The sequence below is a fragment of the Bidens hawaiensis genome, unplaced genomic scaffold (genome assembly GCF_021521415.1).
Source record: "Bidens hawaiensis isolate Kalapana, Puna unplaced genomic scaffold, B.hawaiensis_p1.1 tig00003219_1, whole genome shotgun sequence".
NCBI classification, from domain to species: domain Eukaryota; kingdom Viridiplantae; phylum Streptophyta; class Magnoliopsida; order Asterales; family Asteraceae; genus Bidens; species Bidens hawaiensis.
In genome coordinates this window covers 1,854,255-1,860,033 of record NW_027491175.1, presented here as the reverse complement: position 1 = coordinate 1,860,033, position 5,779 = coordinate 1,854,255, and the positions used below count along the sequence as shown (strand labels likewise).

Below are 5,779 nucleotides of genomic sequence, written 5' to 3'. Positions count from 1 at the left end.
GATCAATACTAGGTCAGATAGTCACACTTGTACTTATGTTAGCTTCTAAGTTCTCTGTAATCACACGCACATAGCATTATTGTATTCGTTGATCACAAGCTCCACCCATTGTAACCCTTTTTGTGATTAATAGAGTGGTGATAGACGATTTATCATCACCCGGGGTTTTTTTCCTTTGATCTGAACAATATCAAGGGGGTTTTCCTCGCAACAAATCTCGGTGTTCTTCGTTATTTCGTTCACACAATCGTTGTTAATATCATAGCACTATACCTCACATTTACGGATTTGGATACATTATCCTTAGCTGATTTTTATCCAAAACACTTATAAACACGTATATACAAATATGTATATGAAAGGCTTTTATTGTGATCCAAAATTGTTTTAAAAATTCTCAATTTCAAAAGATTCACTTAGATTAAATTTATTGGCAACCATATTTAAGGTGGGTTGCCAAGTGACATAAAAACACAAAATAGAAAACTAGTTTTTTATTCTTGATATACATAACCCATAATAACACGGGTCTCCATTACAAGCTAGGTTGCAACCTATTTACATGACAAATGATTATTGGGTTATTTTTTATTCTTTTCTTTTTTCTTTTCGCATAAAATTTATTTTTTTTGTTAGTTTATTATAGTTACTTTTTAAAAAAAATATAAAAACATAATCCTGTCTAGATTTTTTTCTTTAGCATTTCGTATGCATTTTTATAAAAAATATACGTGTTTTCGTATGAGTTCAGGAAATTTTATTTTTCGCTCAAATTTATAAATAGTTATTTAGAATTGAAATAAAATAATTATTGTAACGTTTCAACGAAATAAAATAATCATAAATCATATGTAGATAATAAAAGATTGGTGTAGGTTGAGTTGTGAATAAAATTGAAAAGTTTGGTTAGATTGTGTTGATGGAAGAGAGAGAAATTTCTTTTTATTAAAAAATTGGCTTTTTAGGATCATCACCTTATGTATAACGTTGTAAAATAATTCAACTCTCAAACTTTTATTTCATATAATTACTGATATTTTAACACCGATTTTAAATTCTTATAATCTGAATTTCGTGTAATCTACTAACGATCAGTGGACGTTAAATCAACCTCTTTAAATACTAGTTGACATAAAAATGTTAGATGTTACTTTGGGATATAAGGATAATTTACTTCGGGTGTTCTTTTTTTACCGAGATTATATTAAGCCACAAAAAAGCGAACTAGCAAAAACTTTGAATGCCAATTGAAGCAGAAACAAGATAACAAAAGGAAACAACACCTCGCCTGGCAATTTTATTGAATATAAAAAAATCTTTGAGTACGGTTTACACAACATAACAATTAATCTGATTGTGTAGGGATTACTACCAACGCTTAATTTAATAAACTAATCATGACAGCAACACAATGGTGGACTTCCTGGTCTGCAACCGCCAGTTACGAAACCTACCCTTCGGCAAAGGCTTAAACAATCCGTCTGAATTCCATTACACGTTCCTAGGCATGCGGGGGAAAGAGCTGTATATAAAAACATTCGATTATTACATTTCAGCATTGTATTTTTATTGATTGGCTATTAATTTTTAAACATATGAAAAAGTAAAGTAATTTCACATACCATCAGATTGAACAAATGTCATGGTAAGAAGCGCTAACATAAAAAGTGCCAACACAAGAGAACGTTTTGTGGTGAAAGCCATTACTAATTGGTGTATACTATTGCTTGAATTTAATTTTTGATGCAAAGGATGAAGAGATAATTATTGTTATGATTCTAAGGCTTCTTAAATACCCACGTATATTAAATACAAAAGATATCAACATTAAAATAACCTCTTTTGCATATATATTAAATACAAATATTATCAACGTTAAGATAACCTCTTTTACACATATATTAAATATAAAAGATAACAACGTTAAGATAACATCTTTTACAAATATATTAAATACAAAGATATCAACATTTAAGATATCTTCTTTTAACTAAAATAACTTAGCACAATATTTCTTTAATTAAAGTAATTAACAAAAACGGAAATAACTTAACAATATATTGGAGTAATCAGATATGCTCCAATCAAAAACGTAGTTTGCCGTAACTGGATTTTTTTTTCAAAATAGGATATTTAAAAAGTTATAAATGCTTTTTAGAAGACAGAAATAATGATAATGGTTTATAGGTGATGTGTCATTTGAAATGACGAATCTCTAATTTTATCTAAGGCATGTCAGTTTCTTTCGGGTTAGTTGGACAACTAGCTTTGTTTTACCATTTGAAATGGAGGATGTAATACATTTTTAATGTGACCTGCCATTTCAAATAGCGGATGCCACTGCTTTTGATCTGCCACTTTGACTGGCAGAGCATGATACCCAACGTAGCCTACCCTTAGCAGTCAGAATGTTTTTTTAACAGAAATCTACCATTTAAAATAACAAGTGTCACTTTGATATCTGTCACTTCAAATGGCAAGTATGAATAGATTATGTCATATTTGACCTCTGATTTGACAACTTAGGGTGTTTCATTTTACTCTTTTAGTTAAATTATATACTCTTGTTTATTTTTTAGAAAGACATTTTAATATTAACTAGGAATCGTACCCACGCGTTGCTGCGGACCAAGTCAGTGTCATGTTATGTTTGACATGTTCATCTGGTCATTCACCAGAACCTGCAAAGAATTATATACATCCTAGTTTCTCATTAAGCCAGGCTGCAAGAAATTTAATTCCTTAACAGCCATAATAGTTTTTAAACAATGCACATATGGTTTGAACAAAATTGTGTCCAATAATATAACAAACCATGCTAACTAAACAATCATACAAGTATACAACGCCCAACTACTGCTGTAGGACTCGCAACCATAGTCACATAATTCGCTGGGCAAGCCACGATTTTTGTATTGGATCGTTTTGTACCGAATCGAAATCGCAAACGTTCCCAATCGCTATTAAATCGCGAATTCAATTGAATGGTTCGTCGTTCACAATCGATGGAGAAATTGATTTCAATTGAATGGTTCGTCGTTAATTGATGGAGAAATCGATTTCAATTGACAGGTTCGTCTTTCTCCTGTCAATTTAATCGATCCTGTAATTTTGGGCAGCAAATTAGGAAACTCCTCGATTCCTTTTTTCCAATAATTATTGGGTTTCCAAGTTTTTCAGACACCCAATCAATTCGACCGATTTATATTAGGCATATATTCATGTTATTAATATCTCTACCCTACTGGCCTACTCTTCTTATTCAATCATTCGTACCAAAAACCCAAATTTATACATAATTTCAGTTTCTCCAGTGACATTTTGCAATTTTTATTTTATGTTATATCTATGGTAAATTGAATTTGGTATATTCTGTTTTAAATTGGGAACATCGAACCGGGTTATATGGTACACCGTACCGGACTCCGAAATGAGCCTACCCCCTTCGTACCGAATACGCCCCAACTAGCGAATTGCGTTCCCGTCCCTCGTTCCCATACCGGAGCGAACTGCGATCTATGTGACTATGCTCGCAACCACCACTATTAGTCCAAATTTGTTGTGCGGTTGTCGTCCGTCTCAGGTTTGCAATTCTGATTGAAGGTAGGTTCAGGTATACACCAATTAACCCTTTGTGGGCCCACAATTTGGGCCAACGTAATTTAGAACCATGGGTGGCGGGTAGCCTTCAAAGCCTAAAAATATACATTGTATGGTTCAAAATTAATTCTATGCTTTAATTAGATATAAGAAAATACAACTTGCGCATGGCACAAAGCATTGAGTTGGCAAGTATAACCCGTATTTTTTTAAATGGGTCATGTTCGAGTTTACCCGTTAAAAAATGGGTAGTGTAAGATAGAACAGTTTATAAATGGTTCTTGATAAGATTGATGTTAACCCGCGTTTATCTCTTTACCTGCCCATTTTTTTTACTTCCAAAGATCATGCACATATGTTTGACTAAAATAGAAATAAAAGTATTGAAAAAAAATCTAATTCTCATTTGTTAATATTAAAAAATAGTGGGTAATTTATCTTGGGTTTGAATGAAACGTTTGGATACGGGGTTAAACAGTTCGTGCTCAAGTTGACCCGAAGTTACGGTTGAAATATTTGACACTAATAAAAATATGGGTCGTGTTCGGGTTCCATAAGTCAACCCGTCAGCCCACCTAACCTTACACGATTGACACCCTAGATATATTAGAAGTTTCACATACCGCAATATAGAATGTAACTGTACAATTCATGAAGAGCTAGACAACTCCCATATGTTTTCTGCAAAGAACCGACAAAATATTTTTGCTTACTAAGCAAAAGTCACCTGCGCAACAGTAAAGAAAAATTAACAATCAACAAAGTAGGATACATTGTTCAGTGTAGGGATGAGCATGGTACCGCCGCTTTTCTTAAAACGTTGGTATCTGTATCAGTAACAAAAATGCTCATTTCAGTCCCAACAGTACCCGTTTTAGTATGGGTTCGGTACTGAATTATGGAAACCCATTCAAGTGAAAACATCTCATAAAAAATAACTCAAATATACTAATGGACCAATTGAAATATTAACATATATATATGACCCCCTGTAATACAAATGACATAGTTAAAAACATAACTGAAATCCATGTTTAATTAATACCTTCAACTTGATGATGCAAACCACGAACCATCTGTTGTGCCCGTTTGGAAGTTAGGACTGCTGTTAAAATAGCCTGAAACACCATAGCCATATATTTCGTCAAACACGTGATAGGCAACACAAAAGGGGGTGAACACTTGGAAAGCAAAATGTACACCCCCTTTTGTAGATTTTGAGTAACCGCTGTGAGATATGTAAATAGGGTTAAATGTGGATGGCAAAAGATTTGAGTCTGGAGAGAATGGCGGTGTAAAATATACGTGTAAGCAAAAGGACTGGCAACGTGGATTGAAAACATGTATAGATAAATAACTGCCGTCCTCGAGATTTGTATTGCTCTGTACACGTGTGAAAAGCTAACCGGTTTAGTTAATCTACAGTGTTTTTTGTGAGTAACCGTTGTTTGCCTTTTAAATATATATATAATTAGTATTATTAGTTAGTATATTCTTATTACTTATATAAATATAATATTAATTTAGTTTTGTTGTTTGATAAAATGTAATTAGTATTATTAATAATATTAATTAGTATTATTTTATATAAATACAATATTATGTAATATTTATTTGATAAATTGAGTTTCGTCATTTCAAATGACAAGTGTGAACAATATCTTTACCTGCTCGATTTGATTCAGATTTGATGGTGTAAGACCCCGGTCCCGGTGTCCTACTTTGGACGTTGGATTTACTAAAAAACACAGTTCTAAATGTCAGAGTTAATTAAAACTTTTCGCGGAATAGATAAATTTCAACCATTAATTACAATTTCTTAAAATCTAAAAAATATAAAACTTTTCTTTAAGTTCAAACATAATAAATTAAGTCTTCAGATGCCAGCTTCTTTATTCTTATGTCATGTGCCCCTCTTCTAGCCAGCTGTCTCATCCTACTAACCTGCGTATATACTAAAAGTAAGCTACGCTAAGTGAGTTCTATTTAATCAGAAAAATCATACGTTCCATATACTTATTTACACATACGTATCCGAAGATACATATTATATACTTTACCCGTTTACCTTTCTTTTGTACATACATACATCCTTTCTTACTTTCATACACATGTATAACTATTCTTACCATATCTGATATTATTAGGGCCAGGTCCCTTCTATCTTAGATATTATAGG

The 5,779-nt window shown here is 32.4% G+C and overlaps 1 long non-coding RNA gene across 1 annotated transcript; it reads right to left on the bottom strand.

Moving 5' to 3' along the window:
- Nucleotides 1-3,535: 3,535 nt before the first annotated feature.
- Nucleotides 3,536-4,771, bottom strand: LOC143622565 (uncharacterized). Its single transcript, XR_013151742.1, has 3 exons — nucleotides 4,646-4,771; nucleotides 4,224-4,327; nucleotides 3,536-3,695 (listed from the first exon to the last, which is right to left on the bottom strand). It is a non-coding gene; the product is annotated as an uncharacterized LOC143622565 (long non-coding RNA).
- Nucleotides 4,772-5,779: the final 1,008 nt, after the last annotated feature.